Genomic DNA, 25129 nt, shown 5'->3' with positions numbered 1-25129 from the left:
TGGGTAGGGAAGTGGGGGGCGCTATGGGGGACTTTTGGGATAGCATTGGAAATGTAATTGAGGAAAATATGTAATAAAAAATATTAAAAATTTAAAAAAAGAAAGGTAGCTAACATGTTTTCCATGTTTTCTCTTAACCCCCATTTCTTATTTTTAGATTAAATTTATTTCTTGAACTACACTTCAAAGGCCATTCTAAGGATTGTGTTCCTCTCAAGATTAAGTTTCCTGTTAAGATTAATATTAAATTATCAGTGCTCCATTCTGACAAATTTACTGTGAGTCTAAAAGGAGATGAGTAAAATCAGATTTGTAGCAAATATCTTTATCAGCTCAGCATCTCTCCAACCAGTAAAACTGGGCTTATTAGTTGAACCTTCAGAGACATTGCAACATATGAAAATCAACATTGTGGTGAAGACAATTACGTACCATCCTGTAATGAAATTTCTGAAATAGAAAATCTGAGAGCCAAACAAGTAAAGCAGTCACAGAGAGTGTGAGTTCACATCGTAGATTCAAGATTTGTATAGAGAACTGCACATTAAATTTTCTATCAGCATCTCAGCCAGCAAAAACAGGTCTCAACAGGCACATGGCCAATAACTTTTTGAAAATCACTTTAACATCCCTAGTCATCAGGGAAATGCAAATTAAAATTACTTAAGATACCATTTCAGCCCATTCAGCACAACCATCACCAATAAATCTCACTGCAGATGCTGGAGAAGATGTAAGGAGATAGGAACCCTTATTCACTGCAGGTAGGTGTACAAGTTAATATAGTCACTATGGAAGTCAATTTGTAAGGTCCTTCAAAACATTGAAAATATACCTGCCAAAGGATCATGTATTCAACCCCTGAGAATATATATACCCAGAGAACTTCATATCCTACTATAGAGATATTTGCATATACATGTTTATTTCTGCTCTGATTACAAAGAAAGCAAATGGAACAAACTTACATGTCAATCAACAAATGAATAAATAATGAAATGTGGTACCCATATAAATAGAATATTCTTTATAAATAATATGAAATCTGCAGGGAAATAGATGAGCTTAGACTATATAATATTAAGCACAGTCACACAATCTCAGGAAAAAAATATCCATTCTTTCTCAAATGTGGATTCTAGACTACACTGTATACCTGTTTATATGAAAAGCTGTAAATGTGGATATAGAATACCATTTAGAAAGAAAACCAAGACATGCTATTTGGCGATGAGCAAACCCACACTTGGATTTGATGATAATAATAATGATGATAGTGGTGGTGGTAGTGACGATGATGCAGAAGAGCACTATGATTTAGAGAACTTCCAGAAATCAAACACTTCTTCACTTTCCAAAGAAGTTGGATTCTTGAAGGAGAAACTATGTAAGTTTCATAGGAGAATATTTAGCATTAAAGGGTTTATCACACACCAACTGCTTCAGATGTGATTGCTGAGTTTAGAAAGTTCATCTTCCCTTTGTAGTCCTGGAAAACAATACTTGCCCTAAGTCTGCCGTGGGTAGTGCTATCCTGCCATGTACTGGATTCAGTTGGTCCCTCAACCCGCAGGAGAACCAGGGTCCTGGTATGCAGGTATGCAGGTAGACAAGGAGTCTGTGAAAAGTAACAAACAGACACTAACACAGATAGAGTGCTGTATCTGAATGTAATTTCTCAAATCGAGCATCAGACTTACATTACAGAAGAAAAACAAGGAAGCTAGATGACACATCAGCCAAGGAACATTGAAGTTACCTTAAGCATAAAGACACAAAACAGAGAAATGCATACATAAAGAGTAGAAGGAACTAGGCAGTGTTTACAACAGAGATAAGATCAGCCCTATCTAAAATTAGCTATTCACAGGAGCCAGGTGAAAGGGCTAATTCCCAGGTGCAATTCTGGTCTATTGTTAAACCCACCACCAGGGGTCTCTTAGTAAATACCTAATTATGCTATTCCTCTGAGCCTAGTGAAAAACATGCACCAAGGAAGTTCTGTTCTACTAACCATTCTACTAACCCTTTCATGAATAATACAATACTCCAGTTCCTCCTTAAACCACAGCCCACCTTCGTTCTACTATTATGTAATGTAGGCTGCCATTCATGTCTGTAATGAGAATTCTAAGTTTATTATTTTGAACTAGCCCTGAGATTTCTAGCCCCTATCCAGTAAAATACTGCAAGAAAGCATGCAAGACCCTCCACAAAATTACAGGGACAAATCTGGTTATGGGGCACCAGAGACTCTCCAGGAGACAAGTTTACATGAAACTCTTTGCCTCAAGACTGCAGCCAAACTTTTGGACTTGCCACACAGATTTCATTGGAGTGGGTGTGGCACTATCCAACACAGAGTAAGGACTGAAGCATACATGCTGGAATCCAATGGTATCAGACTCAAGGATTCTTGGCTTTCAAACCTGCTGACTTCGATACTTGGCTTCATTCTGGCACCTTATGTCTATGTAGTTAATAATATTCAGAGATTTCCAGAAAACCATCTCTTTTCTACCTACTATCTATCTATCTATCTATCTATCTATCTATCTATCTATCTATCTATCTATCTGTCAGACAGTCTATTTATCCATCCTAATTAGTTCTTATTGTCAATTTGATACAACTTAGCATCACCTGGTAACCCCAAGAAGTTGATATATTTTTATGGAACTTCATATAAATTGCTTAATCTGGGAGCACCTCAAATCCTATCTTTGTGAAAATAGGACTAATTCCTCAATTAACTATAGGATTTTAATTGTAAACAACAACCTTGTCCCAGTTTCCACCCTGTAAGAAGGCCTCCATCAAGCAGTGGCTAGCCACTATATCTGAAACAGTTGTATATTGAGGTTCTTGTAGGTGTCAAGTTCCATAATGCCAGTGTTTTGTTTTGTCACCTAACCCTTACATCAACCCTATGAAGTGTCTTAACTTCTGTTTTATGGTTGCATAAACTGGGGCTTAGTGAGTCATACCTTGCTCCATAGTTACCCAGACAGTAAACTGTTGTGCTAATATTTAAACCAGATGTTCTGACCCCAGGGTGAGCTCTTCACTCTCATATTGTGCTAGATTTCCTCAAGCTATAAGTCACAGAAAATATATTAAAGTTAATTAGCCCCACCATTATTACTTGACTTCTAGCATTACAATATCATTACTCTTTACTGTTTTTATTATAAATGCAAAATATTTCAGCTATGTTATTCATTAAGTACATTTTCATGAGGTAGCCTGGAAACCTAACTGCCATTTATAATAGTGTTTTGAAATGTGGTCTGAATTTTGAACAACTAACCTAAAAGTAATTTTAAATGGTAATTCCAACTTTGAAAATGTCTTCTTGTATTAACAATATTAGTTTTTAGTCATTTAATTAAAAATGTTTAAAAGGTTTTAAGAACCTATTTGCCCTTAGCTTTATGTCCTGGGACTAACTGCTAATAACATGGACACAGAATCATAGGTATTCACTCAAGTAAACATATCTTCAAATTCAACCAGACTCTTGAGTTGGGCCAAACAAGCACAGATCTATGAATTACGTCTTCATAAATGCAGGGCACATTCAGTCTATCCCTGTGTACAATGACAAGTACCCTGGGTCTCCTCTATTCTCATTTCTACATGAAATCTTCAATGGTTTTGGTTTTTTTTTTTTAATTCTCACAAAAGTCTATCTATTAAAACCTTGCTTACCAGGTGGGCACTACTATGAGACATAACTGCAATGGGCTCTAGTAGAAGGTTTTATGAAGCTGTGTTCTTGAAGGGAATTGTGTAACCTTACCTTTTTCTTCATTATCTTTTGTTTTCCCTGATTACGAGGTAAGCAACTTGTTTCAACACATACTTCCATCAACTAAAAACAAGAATGTCCATCAATCACAAGCTGTGAGACAAAATAAACCCTTTCTCCTAATAAACTGTCTATGCTATAATAACACAAAGGTAACCTGGACTAGTACTCACCGTATTTTTCGGAGAAACATCACAGGCATGCAGATACTGGTTACAAAAGGACCTCAGTTTGATTTCTAAACTGGTGAATTATGAGCTGTATAACCCCGAGCATTCCAAGGTTTTAACATTGTTAAACTATATGCTTTGCTGGTAAAATGTGCAATTACTAAAAGTAAACAATCAAATTAAAATTGAACAAGGCCTGAAATTGGGGATTTCAAACATGCATGGACATCCCTGATTGCTTTCTTGAGTTTAAGTTGAATTATCATTGTGTTTCTACCATGTCTTGAACATGGTGATGGGGAGTGATTTAGTATAAAAATTCTTTGGAATGGCCCAGCAAAAATGGCTTAATAAAGCTGGGCTATGTTGTTTTGCCACACATTCCCTCTAGGCAACATCACCAGCTGAGACGACAACAAGGATTAATTTTCGGTGACATTTATTCTCTATACCAAATACCTCAAACTATATCTGGTCTGTATTCTTCCTGCAAATAAATAACAAAAATATTATACAGGCTCCCTCCTCCCCACTCTCCTCTTACTATGGAGACCAAGCTGGATATGAACTCTCAGAACCCTGCTTTCCTCTGCCTCCCTAGTATTAGGATTAAAATTGTGCACAATCATGCCCAGCTAAACAAGCCCTTTGATAAGTCTTCCCATGCCATCATTAACTACTTTTCATCGGTTTTCCACGGAATTTCTAAATGAGCTGAATATAAAGGAAAGAATAATGGTACCAAGGGCTTGAGTATGGATGGTTAAGAAACAAGTACATGAAGCACAAAGGTTAGTATATTCATTTGTCTTTGCTGATAATAACTCAGAGACATCTATCAAACAACCCTCTTACCATTTTGAGGGTATAAGAAATAAAAGGGGGTATTTTGATGGCAAGAAATAAAAGCAAAGTAACATATAAAGGCAGACCTATTAGAATTATACCCAACTTCTTAACAGACAGTCTAAAATCCAGAACGGCCTGGACAGATGTCTTATAGTTTTTAAGAGATCAGAAATGCCAGCCCAGACTACTATGCCCAATAAAACTTTCAAACACCATAGATGGATAAAACATGATATTTCATGACAAAACTAAATTTAAACAATATATTTCTACTAATCCTGACCTACAGAGGATAATAAAAGGAAAACTCCAACACAGGAAAGGAAACCACACCCAAGAAAACACAAGAAAATGACAATTCTACCCCAGCAAAACCAAAAGAAGAGAAACACACACACTGACAGACAGTACCAACACCATGAAAATAACAGGAACTAACAATCGTTGATCATTAATATATATCATCATCAGTGGACTCGAATCCACCAATAAAAAGACACAAGTCAACAGATTGGATGCAAAAACAGAATCCATCATTCTGCTCCACACAAGAAACACACCACAGTAACAAAGATAGGTATTACCTCAGAGTAAAGGGCTGGAACTAGGTTTTCAAACAAAGAATTCAAGAAACAAGCATGAGTACCCATTGTAATATCTAATAAAATAGATGTTCAACTAAAAGTTATCAAAAGATATGCAAAAGGACATTTTATAGTCACTAAAGAAAAGAATCCAGCAAGTTGACATCTTAATTCTGAATATCTATGCCCCAAATGCAAGGGCATTGACATTCATAAAAAAAAAAAAAAAACCTACTGAAGGTTAAGTTGCATATCAAATCCCACACATTAATAGTGGGAAACTTCAACAGCCCACTCTCACCAACTGACAAGTCATCAATACAGAAACTAAACAGAGAAATAATGATATTAACAATGGTTATGAATAAAATGGACCTAACATATCTGCAAAACAGTCCACCCAAACACAAAAGAATATATCTTCTTTCTAGCACCTCATGGAACCTTCTCCAAAATTGACCATATACATGGTCACAAAGCAAATCTCAATAAATACAAAAAATTTAAATAATTCCTTGTATCCTATCACATCAGTATAGATTAATGCTGGACTTCAACAACAACAACAACAAAAAACAACACAAAGCCTGCATATTCATGAAAACAAAACAACTCTCTACTCAATGATCACTGGGTCAGGGAAAAATAAAGAAATTAAAGGCTTTCTTGAATTCAATTAAAATGAAAACACAACATACCCAAATTTTTGGAACACAATGAACTTAGTACTAAAAGGAAAGTTTATAGCACCAAATACCTTCACAATGAAATTGGAATGTTCTCATACTAATGTTTTAAAAGTACACCTGAAATCTCTAGGAAATAAAGATGTCAACATACCCAAGAGAAGTAGATGGTACAAAATAATCAAACTGTTGGCTTAAATAAATTGCTTAAAAACAAAGACAACAATAAAAATAATGAAATCAAGAGTTGTTCTTTGAAAACAATCAAGTTAGACAAACCCTTACCCAAACTAGCTAAAAGGCAGAGAGACAGTAGCCAAATTCAAATCAGGAATGAAAAGGGAGACATTAACAACCAACAGTGAGTAAATTCAAAGAATCATCAGGTCTTAATTCAAATGCCCTTACTCCACAAAATTGGAAAACCTAAGTGAAATGGATGATTTTCCTAGACATATGTCACTTACTAAAGTTAAATCAAGACCAGGTAAACTATCTAAAAAGTCCCATAACCCTTACAGAAATAGAAGCAGTCATTCAAAGTCTCCCATTCAAAAAAAAAAAAATGTCCATACCCAGATGTTTTTAGCACAAAATTCTACAAGATGTTCAAAGAAGAGCTACTACCAATATTCCTCAAACTATTCTATAAAATATAAATAGAAGAAACACTGGCAAACACATTCTATGAGGCTGTAGTAGCTCTGATATGTAAACCACACAAAGACTCAGCAACTTCCGACCAATTGCCCTTATGAACATTAATGCAAAAATAATTAAAGAATACTCACAAACCAAATCCAAGAACACATCAAAGACATCATCCATCCTGATCAAGTAGGCTTCATCCCAGGGAAGGAGAGGTGGTTCAATATATGAAAATCCGTCAGCATAATCCACCATATAAACAATCTGAAAGAAAAAATCCATAACAGCATCTCATTACATGCTGACAAAGCCTTTGGTAATATCCAACATCCCTTCAGGTTAAAAGTCTTGGAGAGATCAGGGATAGAGGGCATATACCAAAACACAATAAAGGAAATTATACATCAAGCCAACAACCAACATCAAATTAAATGGAGAGAAAGTTGAAGCAAGTCCACTAAAATCAGGGACAAGACAAGGCTGTCCACTCTCTCCCTATCTTTCCAATATAGTACTTGAAGTCCTAGAACAACTAAAGAAGATCAAAGGGATACAAAATGGAAAGAAAGAAGTCAAATTATTGCTATTCACAGATGATATAATAGTATAAGTGACTCCAAAAATTCTACCAGAGAAATCCTACAGCTGATAATCCTTCAGCAAAGTGGCTAGATATAAAATTAAGCCCTTCTTTACAAAAGGATAAAAGGGCTGAGAAAGAAGTTAAGGAGAAATCCCCTTCACAACAGCCATAAATAATATAAATATTTTGGTGTAACTCTAACCAAGCAACTGAAAGACCTGTATAACAAAAACTTCAAGTTGCTAAAGAAAGAAATTGAGAAAGATATCAAAAGATGGAAAGATCTACCTTGCTCATGGACTGGTAAGATTAATGTAGTGAAAATGGCCATCTTACCAAAAGCAATATACAAATTCAATGAAATTCCCATCAAAATTCCAACATAATTCTTTACAGACCTTGTTTCACTTCATATGGAAAAACAAAGAAACACAGGATAGCTAAAACAACCTTGAAAATAAAAAACTTCTGGAGGAATCACCATTCCTGACCACAAGCTGTACTATAGAGCAATAGTAGTAAAAATTGCATGATATTGATATAGAAAGAGACAAGTTGGTCAATGGAATCAAATCAAAGACCCCAAAATAAACCCACATAATACCTTCAAGCACTTGATTTTTGACAAAGAATACAAAACCATACAATGGAAAGGGAAGATCTCCAATGGTACTGCTTTAGATTCATATTTATTACCCTAACACACAAGTACAAGTTGATCAAAGACTTCAATGTAAAATCATATACACTAAATCTAGTAGAACACCAAGTAGGGATGTCTTGAACTCATTAGCACAGGAGACAACTTCCTGAACAAAGCACCAATGGCTCAGGCACCAGAATCAACAATTGTTAAATGGGACCTCAGGAAACTGAAAGGCTTCTGTACAGCAAAGAACACTGTCAGTAGGAGAAAATGACAGCTTATAGAATGGAAAAAGGTCTTCATCAACCCTACATCTGGCAGATAGCTAATATCCAAAAACATAAAGAACACAAAAAGTTAGACACTAACAATCAAAATAAACCAATTTAAAAATTGGGTCCAGACCTAAACAGAGAGTTCTCAACAGAAGAATCTCGAATGACTGAGAAACACTTAGGGAAATGTTAACATCCTTAGTCATTAAGGGAATGCAAATCAAAATGACTATGAAAATCCATGTTATACTGATCAGAATGGCTAAGAACAAAAACTCAAGTGATAGCACATGCTGGTGAGGATGTGGAGCAAGGGAAACACTCCCCCATTGCTGGTGGGTCTGCAAACATAGCAGCCAATCTGGACATCATTTGGCAGATTCTCAGAAAATTGGGAATAGCTCTACCTCAAGATCAACTATACCACTCCAGGGCATATACCCAAAGTATGCTCCCCCGTTCCACAAAGATACTTACTCAGCTATCTTCATAGCAGCTTTCTTTGTAATAGCCAGAAACTGGAAACAACCAACATGTCCCTCAACTGAAGAATGGATAAGAAAAATGTGGTTTATTTACACAATGGGATACTGCTCAACTTTTGAAAGCAAGGAAGGGAGGTAATATTTGGAATGTAAGTAAATAAAACAATTTTTAAAAACCAACGACATTATGAATTTTGCAGGCAAATGAACTAAACTAGAAAATTTCATCCTGAGTGAAGTAATCCAGACCCATAAGATAATGCATGGTTCGCACTCACTTATAAGTAGAAGATAACCATAAAGAGGATAATCAATCACACTACAAATCACAGACCAAATAATAATAATAATAACCCAAGGGAAGATGATTGAATCTTTCATCAGAAGGAGAAATAAAATAGATATTGGAGAAGGATACTGGAGATAACTGGGTGGGAGAGGGGAGGGGAATGGGAGTGGGTGAGGGAGAGGATCAGTAATAGGGAGAGCAGAAGAGAGAGAAAGAAAATCAGAGATGGGGAGGCATCTCTAGAGCATGCCAGAGACCTGGGACAGGATGGGGGAAACCCCAAAGAGTCTATGGGGATGACTCTACCTCAGACTCACACCCTGAAAGGGCCACTTCCGGTAGCCAGGCAGGGCTCCCAATGGAGGGAAAAGGACAAGAACATCCCCACAAAGCTTTTGAACTAAAACTTGTCCTGACTACAAGATGTACAGGGACAAAATTGGAGCAGAGATGTAGGTAATTGCCAACCAATGACTTGCCCAAATTGAGACCCATCCCATGGGCAAGAACCAATCTGTGACCCTATTAATGATACTCTGTTATGCTTACAGATAGAATTCTAGCATAACTGTCCTAGGAGAGGCTCCTCCCAGCAGCTGATGGAAACAGATGCAGAAACCCAGAGCCAACCTTTTGATGGAACTTGGAGAGTTTTTGGAAGATATGGGGGAAGGATTGAAAACTCAAAAGGACAAGGACTCCATAAGAAGACCAACAGAGTCAACTAACCTGGACCTTTGGGGGCTCCCAGAGACTGAACCACCAGCCATAGACCTGACATTAGCTCCCATCACCACTACCACCCTGCACATATGTGGCAGGTGGGCAGTCTGGTCTTCCTGTGGGTCCCCTAACAACTGGAGCAAGGGCGATCCCTGAATCTGTTCCTGGCTTTGGATCCTGTTCCCCTAACAGGGCTTCCTTGTCTGGTTTCAGTGGGAGAGGATGTGTCTAGTCCTGCAGAGAGCTGAGGTGCTAGGGTTGGGTGATACTCAGGGGGGCCTCCCCCGCTTCCCAGGGGAGATGGGTAGGGAAGACTGGAGAAGAAGCTGTGGGAGAAGGGCTCTGGGAGGAGAAGGGGAATGGATATTGGGATATAAAGTTAATAAAATAAATGAAAACAATGAAATAAATACCTCTTAATATGCAATTAGTCATTCTCAAAACTGAGATGAAACATGAAGTTTATGTTACTCAGAGTCAACATCAGAGCCTTTTACTGCATGTCAATCATGAAAGCTTTTAGGATAGAACACAATGAACATTTATGTATCTTATTATGACATGGTGGACTCGATTTTAAAGACTTTATACCTGTGATTGTGTAACTTTAGCCACTGTCCCACATGGAAAATTGATAATGCCAGGCAGTCTCTCAGCGATGAGACATGTGACCACAGAAAGCAACAAGAAGCTAGAAAGATGTTCTCCTTCCTTTTGACACAGGGTTTTCAGGGCAACTCATGAAGCCTCTTCTCTGCATGTTGCAAATGCATTTAAAGCCGGAGTTTTACCTCTTTTAGTGGCATCATTATCTCAAAGCTGAATAAAAGTTTTGTAGGATGAGTGGGTTAAAATGGGTTTGGATTCATTGCAGTACCAAAGTTTGAAGAGATGTAAAGTTCAAGCATCATTATGTTAATCATGGTCAGAAAAAGGGAGTGAGAGAGAGATCTCTGGATTCCTGCCTTAAGGTAGTGAGATGATAGAGATCTCCGGATTCCTGTCTTAAGGTTAACGGGGGGGGGGGGGTGGTGAGGATATCTCCCAGTACCTTAAAGAAAAGTTGGATGAGCTCGCAATCTAATGTACCAATGGGACAAAATAAACATGTTATTATACAATATGTTTTCCTGAATACTTTGTCTTTTGTATAACATTAACTATATATAACTTGGGTAAATATAACTTGGGACTACATCTAATACTTAGCATTCCAATAAATGTTAGAGGAAAGTTAATGGATAAGAGTGTGAGTGGATGTGTATGCATAAAATGTGTACTGCTTTAAAATCATGTGTACATGACTAAGAGTGATATTAAGATAGAGGTTTTGTACATATTGAAAAATAATACATTAGCAAGAAAAACTAAAGGAAGCTCATGAACTGCTGCTCAAGTCCTATGGTTCTTTGGTCCAATAGAGCAAAAACTTCCCCATGGTGTTCTTTTAAAATATTGCTGGGGGCAGGGGGCAGAGTGATGGCTCAGCAGTTAAGAACACTGACTGCTCTCTCAGAGGTCCTGAGCTCAATTTCTAGCAACAACATGGTGGCTCAAAACTGTCTGTAATAGGATGTGATACTCTCTTCTGAAAGCAGCTACAGTATACTCCTATACATAAAATAAAATAAATAATAATAAAAATATTGCTTTGGATATCTGTACTCTTCCTTCATTGTTCTATGTACCTTTTCAATTTACATGAGATTGTCTTTAACTTAAAAACTAATTAATTGCGTAGAAATTGATTTTATTAACACATATTAATTTCTTATCTGGTCTTATTCTTTCTACCTTATTCTCCCCTTATACTTAATTTAAAAATCCTGTAACATTTCTCATCATTAATCACTACACATCCATTTTGGAATTAGGGAGAATATAAAACGTATGCTTTCCTAAGCTTTTATAGGTAAACATTTTTGGTAGATTTAGAATTTTGTATAAATGATTACTATTCCCCTAGCACAATGAAATAAATGCAGGCATCAATTTTTAGAAGTTTGATAAAAGAAAGTAGAGTAAATCTTCATTAATCATATAACATCTTTCTTTACATTAGAATCAGGAAGAAATTCACCAGCATCCATTTATTTTCCTGAATACTAAATATTGAAAGTGCAGAGCCATTCTGAGTTCTCATTAAATAAACATTTATTATAATTGTATCTTCATATTAAACATTGTGCTTTCCAATCCACTAATCAAATTTCTTCATTTCCTCCATCTTCATTGCTGTAATTCCAAAATGAATTCATATGTTATATACATTGTTCAAAACAGCATCACTTTATTCTACATTCAATATGCTTCAGCTCCTTTACAATACTAATAATAATTGTTACCCTTAAGAGTAACAATTGTACTGGGCAGTACGATGATACCCCCAGAGCATCATCTAAAGATTTTACAATATCTCTCACCACACTTTTTGCCTCTGCCTCTTAGAACCATTTCATGTAGATCCCATTTTGTAGATGGTGGGGTTCAGGTACCAAAAATAAAGAATAATTTCTCTTCCTCCTTTCAAACACTTTGAAAGATAATGCTCAAGAGTTGTAGCTGAAAGAAGGCAGACATTTGGTAGTCATGATGAAATACTGTCTATGTGAGGAGTCCAAACATGTAGTGCATATTCAGTGGCTACTAATGATATAGGAGAGCTATTGGTGCATCAAACAATCTGTGTGATTAGCAAGTGCTTCTTTCTGATTAGTGTGCAGCAGATTGCAGACCACTAAGTTTGTAGTCTCAGGCTCTGTCTCTTTAGTTGCTCATTTCCCAGCCTCTCCCAAAGACCATGATAAATAACCTAGGTTTTAAGGGGCATCGATAGGTCATGTTCATAAATTTGCTGGTTACAAGACTTGAAAACATAAAAACATAACACATTTCTTCAACGTAAAATCTTTAAACACCCTTATTATACCATCGTTAATTTCCAGAAAGATACAGAAGATACCACATCTTCCAAGTATTTAACAATAACACTTTTCTATTACACAAGGGAATTTGCAGAGCAAGTGTAATTAATGCAAAATTAGCTCTAGAGATCCCTCTCAGTGAATTATAGTTAGTTTTAAAATCCTCTCATTGCCAATGATATGAAAAAGAATTGCTGTCAATTGTTTCTTTGAAGAGTGTAATGGTTGAGCAAACACATATATTTAACTCATCATGACTTTCCTAGATAGTAAAGATCTAGGCTCTTCTACTTGTTTGGGACTATTTGAACAGATTCGAACCTTCTCAAAGATGTACTATTTGACTATAGAAGGCCAGGCTAGAATATTGTCCTTATGATTGCAAGAAACTTCAGAACAGCAAAGAGTGCTGTTTTCTCCCCATTTGGAACATTTCTGGCTGCCTCTCAGTTTCCTTCGACAGCTTGCACCTATAGGCAAAGAAAATGTCTGTGAGTCAAACCCCTACCTCAGATCATTTCAGGGGCACCCATTCAGACTGGTGAAGGTTGTTACTGTGTCATGTGTAGCCATAGCTGCCATCCCAAATGATTCTGCATTCCTTGTAAGTGCCCATCCTGCCCAATGACAACCAAACTTGCCATCCTCAAATATCTGTTAGAGAGAATGTTTGATCCCCAAACTTTCATTTAGTACATCATTGATGGTATCTCTACCTATTAGAACTATTCCTAGGAGTCTCCACAAATTTACAACCCAACATTGTCATCTAGAGATAATGAATAGACTCACATCCCAATTAACAGTAGAAAATTCAAGCCTGGTTCTATAAACTTATCTAATATCCATGGCTGGACAAGTCATATACCCTAAATAGCATCTACAACTGCCATTTTCTAAACCATAAATAGATGTAGCTCTCAAGCCTCATCAAAGAATCTTCTCTTTGCAGCAGAAAGAGACTATTTCAGAAATCTACAACTAGATGAAATGCAAAACTTAGTAACTGTAGGATACCTGACTCCAACTGATACATCTACAGTGCAATGCCTTATACTCAAGGCTCAGGGGATATCTCAGGAGAGATGCTTAAAGAAATTGTAGGAGCCACAGGGCTAGGACAATTTTTGAGATAGTATCTTCTAGACATGAAAAGGAAGCTGCACCTATGAAATTTCAAGAACATGGTCACCTAACACAGGAGCAGCATAATTACAATGCCAGATGAACTGTCAACAGGAATGGGGGAAATTTTACATGGCCGCACAATGGAGAACTACAGACAAATAGCTGTGGAGAGGAGAAAAGATAGTTTTCTCCACTGTATTATTACCTGATAGATTATCCAATTCCATGTAGTCATCCCTCAACATATGTCTATATGAGTTACACTAAATGAACTCAGTAGGTTTATATATTATGTGTGTCTCTGTGTGTGTATACATAAATCAATAAAAATCAATGAAGAAATGATAATGAATTTGAAAGGATCATGGAGTAAAGGGGACATGGGAAGAGGTGGAGGGGAGAGAGGTAGTGGTGAAATGATTAAATGCAGTACTCATAAATTAAATTTTCAAAAAGTAAAATTTTGAATAAAAATAAGTTTAGTGCCTATTTGTTTAACTAACAATAAATGATTTTTTTTTCACAAGACCTTCAAGTAAAAGAAATTATGGTGGACAGAATAGCAACAACAAAGTTATTAAAGCTAACAGTCTGGACCAACAGTGAAGGTGTAGTACTTTCTTATTAAAGAGTCAGGTGAAATTTTCAGTCTGATTTTTCTGGTTGTGATCTCACATGGGGCTTGATAATAAATAGCAAGATTCACACGGAGAAAAGCATCCCTGAAACGGAGGAAAACATCCCTGAAGTGCAGATGTCCCCAGTAGGGATGGGCTCTGGAAAGGAACGAACTGGTTCTCTTAAAGAATGGATTTTGTCAAACTGGATCCTGTGTTTGCAAGCCACACAGATTCCTGTGGTTGCTGTCATGAAATCCCAAACAAACTGAAGGTGAGCAGGTCTGTTAGAAATCTGTGTGATAGAAAAGATTGTCTCTGCTCCATAAGTAGCAGGGACTTGGCTTCTCACTATGCTCCTTCCATACTGTTAGTGATGCTTTTATTACACAGGCCAGAGAGAAGAATTTTTTGTCATGTTTTAAGAACTGGTGAGATTAATAGATGGTTAAAATATTTGGAGATATTTTATCTGTCCTTATCTGAAAACTGGGTTGTTTATACAGTCTGAGATGAGTTTAAGAGCTTCTCTGGTCCGAGTGTTCATTTGGGTCTAAGGCTTAGAGTTTTCTGACTAGTAATCATGAACTTTGTACTCAACAATTTTGCATATTGGGGGTTTAAAACATCAAAAATTTAACCATGGGATGTGGTCTACCTCACTGACCATAGATAAATTTTGTTTATCAATAATTGGATCACTGGGTCTCAAGATCCTGGTCCATTTAAATTAATGTCTAATAAACAAAGTCCACATACACATCTGTTGTCCTAAGAAAATTAAGTTCTGTCATAAAAGGTTCATGGATACTTTCCATAAGAGTTGGATGTCTCTTACATTTGGCCACCCATACTCTATTCCAGAGAGTTATCAAAGGCACCTTTTACTTCACTGCATATATGGAAAGTGTCACTCCAATGTGTGCGGTAGACATAACTCTTTGTGAAATTCTGAATGAAAGGGCTCCAAAGCAAACTTCCAAAATGATCCAAGAATGTGATCATTAGACATAAGAGACTCTTATAAACCCTTCCGGGGGCTAGAATTAGGACTGCACATGCTTTCCTATGTACTGAAGGATGTTCCAGATGTTCACTAACAGACAGGTAAAGCTTAGGGGTGACATTCCCTTAGACTTAAGTGTTTTCTGGTGGTAGAGTACCTAAATTATCTCTGGAAATATGAATAGAAAAATCTAATTTCAAACTGGGTGGCTGTGGCATGTACCTTTAATCCCAGCACCTGGGAGGCACAAGTAGGCAGATCTCTGAGTTTGAGGCCAATCTGGTCCACAGAGCAAATTCCAGAAAAGCTAAAGGTACACACACCCTGTCTCAAAAAATATTTAATTTCTGGAAGTTTGTAGGCATTCCATGTTTTGAGAATAAACACAAGCTTATTAAATTATAAAAAGGTACAAAAAGCCACAGTGGAGACTCAAATGATTCTTAAAAGACCACAACCATTAGATGTTAAAACCAGGGTGAAAAAGATGGGCAAAGACACTGTTGGCCAGTTTCTGACAGGAACAATGAAAGAAAATGTTACTCCTGAAAACTAGCTTTGCAGCTCAGACATGGAAATAGGGCTGGCAAGTTTAGCAGAACCAGACAAATGGCCTATATTACTTAAGATGGAGGTGAGTGACTCCTTTCTCTTCTATCCAGTAAACCATCAGAGGAATCCCACATTCCTTAGAGAAATGAGCCCACTGCCCTAGGAGCAGCATCTATAGAGACATTGTGTTCCTCAAATCCTTCAACTCCTCTAAACTTACTGTGTAATCTTCTCATTCACTGGCTGGCAGGCTATCCAAGTCTCTGCTGAGCACCTGATTAATCTGAAGATAGCTTTGCCTACATCCCACATAGTTTCCTCCTGAAGATTTTTATCATTTTCATGCTAGCCTGTTACTTTTCTAAGATTAAAAAGGGTGTTTTTATTTTTATTTATTTTTTATTTTTTTACTTTCCCAACAGAGAGCAGACAATGGAAGAACATTGTCCTAGTTTACATTAACTGTCAACTTGAAACAGTCTAGAATCACCTAAAAATAAGTGATAATCTAGTAATTTCAGTCTGAGGATACTTCTGTGCTGAATGACCCAGAGAAAACCAACAAGCAGTATCCTCCATTTGCTACACCATGTTCCTGGTTTGACTTCCCTCCATGGTGGACTATGAACTGGAAGTGAGAACCAAATAACCCCCTTACTCCACAATCTGCTTTTTGGTCAAAGGGTTTTATCACAGCAACAGAAAGGAAACTGGAGCAGATATTTCCCTGCAGACCTTCATGTCATTGACCAGCTGCTTTCATCTGAATCACAAAAGGCTTTTGGTTTGAGGTCAGTCACGTAAAAATAGGTAACAAATGAGTCAAATGACAAAATCTGATTCACAAATGTTCCTGAGAGAAAAAAGTAGAAACAGGAGAAATGCAGATTTACAGTTTTTTTAAGAGGCATCCTGTATTTTATGATGCTGAATCTCATGGCTCGTTATCCTAGTGTCTGAGATGATAGTGACCACTACAAAGGATGAGGACATCAAGAAAAAAAATTTATTTGCACAAATATTCCTCATATTTGATGGATGAGTTTATAAGTTTCTTGAGAATGTCAGTTGTTGCCAATGACTTCTAGGGGGTAATTCTGACCAACCGTTTTTTGTTTTCCATATCAGGATTCAACATCTAAGTTGGGTCTTAAAGCATCCCAGCCCTTGGTCAAACTAAAACACTTGCCAAACTTACACGTCTCAATGAAACTACATGCCCAGTTGTGATTGAAGAGTGGTCTTTGGTCACAAAGGAAGCATTGTTGTGGAGAATATAATGGCTTCCTACATGAACACCGTCACCATCATGGTTGCCTGTGGAAGTCCCAATGACTCTCCCAGTTTTATATGCTGGTAATTTACCATGATCCTTGCACTCCATCTACTAAAATCCCATCCCTTTCTTTGTGGGACTTAAAATAAAATGTTTAAAAATGTATACACCTCCTCTAATAGATTCAATGACAAGCCAAGGTGCAATACCACCAAAGTTTACTCTGAGAGCCAATGTATTTATGAGACTTTCTTTTTTTTTTTAAAGATTTATTTATTTATTATATGTAAGTACACTGTAGCTATCTTCAGACACACCAGAAGAGGGCGTCAGATCTCGTTACGGATGGTTGTGAGCCACCATGTGGTTGCTGGGATTTGAACTCCGGACCTTTGGAAGAGCAGTCGGGTACTCTTACCCACTGAGCCATCTCACCAGCCCTTTATGAGACTTTCTAACAGTGCAATGTGTATGAAATTATAATAAGGTATACCCAGCAGAAATGATGACTCCTCATGGCTGTGTATACAGAGTTTCCTCTCCCAGTCCCTTTAGACTTTTCACTCTAGCACTTCAGAGACCAGAAGAGCACAGATCTACTTATACAATGCAACTCATACAATGAGTTGGGGAAAGTGATTGCAAAAGATAGAGAAAGATCCCATGACCTTCCCCACATTTCCTCCCAAGAGGAAACACCAAACATCAATAAATCCAGCTGTTGTGAGATTTTTGTGACCAAGTCCAGCTAAACTTGTGAGGATGATAACAGTTTGTCCTAGAGGATAGTCCTGTATAATACCAACCTTGTTGCTAGAATTATAACATCAGAGTATGACAGTCCTAGCAAGCTAGATTCACACCCAAATACTAAATAATAAAAATGATATTTATTCAACATAGCCATAGAAAGAATGGTGAAAAAAACTCAGTGACTATCTCCCATGTCTATTTTCTGGGCATTAGAATAATTAGCTCTTTTCTTTTTTTTTTTTTTTTTTTTTTTTTTTTTTTTTTTTTTTTTTTTTTTTTTTTTTTTTTTTTTTTTTTTGCTAGGACATGAACTGGCACCTTCATGTGCTTTGCCAACACTCTACTGCCAAGCTCTATACCCAGACTTACGTTTAGTTTTAAATGTAGAAGTAGAGATATTATGCTTGAGTAAGCAATTCTGTCAAGATATGGCCCTACCCATCTTGATCGTCCCAGATCTAGTCTTTCCTATAGGATGGTTGTAAATATTTTCTTCAGATAAGCTCTACCTCTGGCTGGAACCAGAGCCTCAGCTTTTTCTTCATCCTAGCATGGTTGGAGCATATTTCAATAAACTGGTAGCTAAGAGAAGATGTGACATATGTCAAAAGAGTTATGAGCATAGTCATAAAAACAAAAGGGTGCTGGCATTAAACCAGATTTATTTATCAATAAAGTAAAATGGAGGACACAACTGTAAGTGCACATACTTACAACCTCCCGATTTTTGACAAAGAAGTAAAAAAGGCACAATGAAGAAAAAACAGTATCTTCAACAAATAGCTGTTTAAACTGGATGAGTACATAAAAAAGAATAAAACTATATTCTCATCTCCCACTCTACACAAAAATCAACTCCAAATATAACAGTGACGTGGAAATAAGACCCGATACCTGAGTTTGATAGAGGAGAAAGCAGAGAGAAAGCTTAAACTTTTTGTCACAGGAAAGAACTTTCTGAATAGGTCATTGATAGCACATGCAAGAAATTAATAAGATCTCATGAAAATCAAAAATTTCTACACATCAAAGACAGTATCATTTGAGTTGGGACAGTCTACAGCATGGAGAAAGGGGCATTTACCAGATGTACATCTGGCACAAAGAATATACAAAGAATTTAAAAAACTAAATATCAAGAAAACAAACAATTTAATGTAAAAATATGTCTAGATCTAAGTAGAGACTTCTCAAAAGAAGAAATACCAATGGTAGAGATATACATTTTAAATGTTCGACATCTTTAATCATCAATAAATTGCAAATTAAAACTACTTTGATATTTTAAGCAGACACTGTAGTATATGTGGGAGAAAGGGAACATTTATTATGGTGGGGACACAAACTATGGGCACAGCAACTATGGAAATATGTGTGAAGGTTTCTGAAAACTAATGAAAGTGAAAATACCATCTGATCCATCTATACAACTCTTGGGAACAGGCAAAAAAGAAAGAAAGAAAGAAAGAAAGAAAGAAAGAAAGAAAGAAAGAAAGAAAGAAAGAAAGAAAGAAAGAAAGAAAGAAAGAAANAAAAAAGAAAGAAAGAAAGAAAGAAAGAAAGAAAGAAAGAAAGAAAGAAAGAAAGAAAGAAAGAAAGAAAGAAAGAAAGAAAGAAAAAGAAAGAAAGAAAGAAAGAAAGAAAGAAAGAAAAAAGAAAAAGAAATAGCCCAAATGTCCATGAACTGATAATCGATTTTAAAATGGATTGGAAAGTGATACATGTGCACAATGGAATGTTGTTCAGCTATTTAACAAATGAAATCTACACGTTAATTAATAGAGTTGGAAACAGTCATCTTAAGAGTCCGGTATCCCGGACTCCACTGAGACTACTCTGCACAGGTGAGAGTGTGGACTACAGAAACTAACAGCTTCTGGGACAGGCAGGAGTCACAGAGCTTCTGAGGAGGCCTGGTTTCGGGCTCCAGACATCTGGGCACCTTCCCTACCAGAGGAGAGGTATCTGCCCGGCCCAGGAGGGCTTTGCCTGAGCATCTGCAGGAGACATCTTGGATCCCAGACTCCACAGAGACTAATCTGCACAGGTGAGAGTATGGACTGCAGAAGCTAACAGCTTCTGGGACAGGTCCTGTTTCAGGCCTTCATCTTCTGCCAGGAGGCAAGTCTGAATGCCAGATATCTGTGCACCTTCCCTGAAAGAGGAAAGCCTGCCAGCAGAGAGTGCTCTGACCACTGAAACTCACATGATATGGACTCACTGATAAGTGGATATTAGCCCAGAAACTTAGAATACCCAAGATAGAAGATACAATTTGCAAAACACATGAAACTCAAGAAGAACGAAGACCAAAGTGTGTACACTTCACCCCTTCTTAGAATTGGGAACAAAACACCCATGGAAGGAGTTACAGAGACAAAGTTTGGAGCTGAGATGAAAGGATGGACCATCTAGAGATTGCGATACCTGGGGATCCATCCCATAATCAGCCTCCAAAAGCTGACACCATTGCATATACTAGGAAGATTTTGCTGAAAGGACCCTGATATAACTGTCTCTTGTGAGGCTAAGAAATAAGAATTTTAATTACAAATTTAGGTCATCAATGCCACATGGCAAGGGTAGTGGAGGACACCCAGAGACCTGTCTGCCACTATAAAAACACAGTGCTGAGGAGGAAGAATTCCAGACACCCACCAGTCACCAGGCCACACAGTGTTGCGGGTGAGCAGAAGACACCTAGAGGCCTGCAGCAGGAGCCACTACAATGTGCAAGTATGTGGTGAACAGATGGGAGAGGAGAAAGGCAGGACAGTCTGAGCGTTATGAAGAGAGATGGAACTGGAGCGAGGGTAGAAAGCAATTGCCTGTTATGAGTATTCACCCTTGCCTTTTGAGGTCATGGTGAAGTTCCAGCCAGTGCTGCTGCTAAGGGTCATGTCTGGGTCCATTGTCATGCAGCAGAATGGGTCTGTCTTAATGTCTGTGGTTCATATTACTACCAAAGACCGTGTGGACATCCCTGGTCTGAGCTGCCATCTAGAACCACATAGATGTACAAGGGTTGCTCATAGCTGGCCCCACCTCTCCCCATCTTCATCACTTTGGAGAGCAGACCCTGCACCTTGCCTGAACAGCACATTTGGAGACCTAGCCCTAAAGGTGTGAGCTTGTGAGAGCTGCTCCCTCCCCCACTCAACTGCCAAGAGGTGGCATAGGCACAGAAGTGGTGATCTCCATCCAATCCTCACCCCTCTCCATCTGCAGACATCAGGAGACCTGGCCCCTGTGTCATGAGAGCAGAAGAGTGGTCCATGTTCCTCACTGGCTGCAGCAGTTGGGAGAGTGGATTCTGAATCTTGCCTGGGCAGCACAGTAGAGCTGGCCCTAGTGACAGGGGCACAGGTAAGCTGGCCCCAAGGGCAGGAGCACATGAGAGCTAGCTCCACCACTCATCTGCCATGAGGTGCATGGGTTTGGGTGATACCTTCCTCCCACTCCTACCCATGCCCCTCATCACGTTTAGTAGTCTGGAGAGCTGGCCCCAAGATTGTGAGACCTAGAAAACTGTCCCTGCCCCTCATTGGTTGCAGCACTCTGGAGAGTGTGCCCTGCACCTTACCTGGGCAACAGAGTAGAGCTGGCTCTAGTGGTATGGGTGTGGGTGACTACCCCTGGTAGCATGACAGTAAAAGAGCTGACCCTGACCCCTGATGGCTGAAGCATTAAGTGACCTAGCAAGGCCAATGTTTAAGAGTTCAACCTTTTGGTATGGGTGTGGGAGAGCTGATAGGCTGGACAACTCATTTACCTCACAGGCCCATATCTAAGGCTTTGAGTTGACTCACCACAAAACCTGCATCATCTATGAACTGCTGGAGCATGTGAAAGGGCCAGTCCTGCTGTTCCAAAGCTGCAGGTTGCCATGACACAGAGCAACAGAATAACTTGAAGGAGTCCCCATGAGGATCTAGCATTGATAGTGTAGTGAAAGCCGAGGCCTCAAACAAGACCAATGACTCATTGCAATTAATATTTGCCAGTAAAGATGTATGAATAAAAGGATATACTGTGGGGACACTGTGACAAAATATAGCTTCCACGACAAGATGTTTTCTATGCTTTGTTTTGTTTTGTTTTGTTTTTTAATTTTTGCTTTTTATTTACTTTTTCAGAGAAGTTGCAATGGCAGATATGAAGAGACGGGGAGATGAGTGGGATTGGGGTTCATGATGTGAAACTTACAAAGAATCAATAAAAAGTTTGAAAACTTAAGTCATCAGAGTCCTTTATTGTGCTCAGGATTTTCTTCCGTTTTCCTTCCTGCCCACATCTCTTTCAAATGTCAAGAAGTATTCTGGGGCTGGTGAGATGGCTCAGTGGGTAAGAGCACCCGACTGCTCTTCTGAATGTCCAGAGTTCAAATCCCAGCAACCACATGGTGGCTCACAACCACCTGAAATGAGATCTGACACCCTCTTCTGGTGTGTCTGAAGACAATTACAGTGTACTTACATATAATAAATAAATCTTTTAAAAAAAAAAAAAAAGAAGTATTCCATTCTCCTGCTATTTGTGACAAACCTGTCCAACAGTTTAACAATGAGCTGCATGAGACTGTTGAAACATAAAATGTAGCTTTTCTGAATTGAAATGCTTTTAGGAAATACATATTTATCCCTGAAACAGTATATAAAGAGAATGTAAAATAGCTCAATAATTGCATGCTAAATTTCATATTGAAGTGAATATTTTATCTGAGGTTTTAAAGATGTTCTTGAAATTAATTTTACCTGTTTCTTCATACTTTTTTTGCTTCTCTGTACTTTTAATGTGGTTACTTAAGTAAATGTATAACTTGTATTATACTTGTATTGGGCAACACTGCTCTAGTAAAAGGAGAAGGACAAATTCCTGTGTGCAACTAGCTCAAAAAGAAAAGTATAATCGGGGATAATATTAGTAACACTTAACATTTACTGTACTATGTACTAATATAATTCTAAATATGTTGCAAAAATTAGTTCACCTTTGGTCTTAAAGCAATCTTATGTAATACTTCATTTTCTCATAGTGTTTATGTCCCTCAACCTGGGTACAGCAGTGAGTGACAGGGCTATCTGATACCAAAGCATAAATTCTTATCTACTTGACAACCTCCTTACACCTCCCTGACAGAAAAGTTTAGGAGGGAACATGCATCCTGTTTTTTGTCCAAACACCAGACATTTCTTAACTGCCTCTGTTGTTAAAATCTTAGTCTGCTTAGGTTCTGGAGCCAATTCCTGGCCAAAGAAAGGGAGAGGTCAGGCATGGCCACTCTGACTAGGGCTTTGGGAACATAACCATGGAAAATGTCTGGATGGCTGGAAAGAGGTGCACAAAGGCTCGGGGCTAAGGGGAGACACACACACACACAGAGTCAGAAAGAGACAGACACAGAGACAGACACAGAGACAGACACAGACACACACACACACACACACACACACACACACAGAGTGGGGATAGAGGGAGCTCCCTCAGATCAGAGGCTGGTGGCTTGACCATTTGAATTCCATTTACATTCTCTCTGTGATCCTCCACAGGAACAGGCCTTTTCACATAGGCTTAGCTCCCCAAAGCCACTAGAAATGTCACAAAATTAAATGAATGGTTTCTTAGACACCACGGGGAGTAGAAACCCAATAACTAAATACTAATGGCTTCCTCTGCAGGAAGCCCTTTAAGGATAAAAGAATTCATCTGAGAGTCAGATCCCTTCCTGGCTGGTATGTCTATCCATCTGCCAAAAGACATGGAGAAGTCAATAGCACCCTCGCCCCACCCCACCTGTGATCCTGGAGAACAAGAGGGAGAAAATCCTGATCCTGCAATTTCAACTAAAGGGAGGTGAAAAATTATTTGATATCCAGACTTGATAAAGGCACCCATTCCTCTGTGCCAAAGATCTTTCCTTCTAAACTGAACAAAAGAAGAGAAAGAAGTTGAGATGCATATTGAGGAGAAGGGGTAGGGAAAAAGAAAGCCAGCACAGCAGGCAGAGAGGTGATAGCAATACAGACAAAAGAAAGAACTTCTGAAGAGTCTTTCTAAGAAACTGGAATGTTCACTGCATTGGCTTTTATTATATTGCTCACATTGCTCTGTACTTTGCATGACAAGAATAAGATTCAAAAGTTTTGGAAGCACATTGATAGCAACAGATGTGGTTTGACAGTGTCCAAAAACAACATCACTGTAACTTTAGGGAGAACAAACACTGTGAGAGCCCCACTGAGTCCTCATGCAGCTGCTGGCAAGCATCCAGTGTGGTTTTTCTGGGAAGAACATCCCCACAGGTTCTTTGACAAGATTTTCTTTTCAAGCTAATGACACGGGCTATATTAACTGCCTACTTCCCTGAGACAACAGAGTTATCACTAGGAAGAGGAAATGTATTACACTGTATACACATATATGTATTAACACATGTATACACATATGTGTATATACACATATATACATTATATATATATATTATCTAGCATATATAATATACAATATTATATATTATTCTTGGAGGACCAAGACCAGTATGCAGGCCTGCCTTGACTTTCAGGTGTGTGACACTAGGCAAATTATTCATGCAATCTCAGCAACAATTTCCTCATCACAGAGCAGGTGAGTAAAATTTATATAGCAGGCCTCTGTTCAGCTAAAAACACAATTTGTTTATCTCACAGTAGTGCTTTATATTTCAAAGCATCCCATGTTTGTAAAGGAAGTATCATCACCAACTGACCTTTACAAAGAGGAAATACTACATTTCTATACAAGTTCAATAATGGTGATATACATTTTTTCCTCTCCAAGCTCTGTGTAGATGTCATAAAAGTAAAACATCCATATCTAGTCACCAAAGAAGATAATCTTGGGGTATAAATTATCTGAGAGAAATCATCATAGATTTTTATGTCTTTATGTCCAATGCTTAATCACAAACATATTGCATTGCAAAACTGAGTAAACATGTCATTAGAAATTATAATAAAATGGAATCATTTAAAGATGAATTAGCCATGTTTAAAAAATAAAAAAGAGTTGAGGGATCTGGGGAGATAGCTCAGTCAGCAAAGTGTTTGTCTTGTAGGCATGAGGACCTGAGTTTGATTCTGAGAAGC

Source organism: Mus caroli, chromosome 13, assembly GCF_900094665.2.
Source record: "Mus caroli chromosome 13, CAROLI_EIJ_v1.1, whole genome shotgun sequence".
Classification (NCBI taxonomy): Eukaryota; Metazoa; Chordata; class Mammalia; order Rodentia; family Muridae; genus Mus; species Mus caroli.
Note: the sequence above shows the minus strand (reverse complement) of the source record.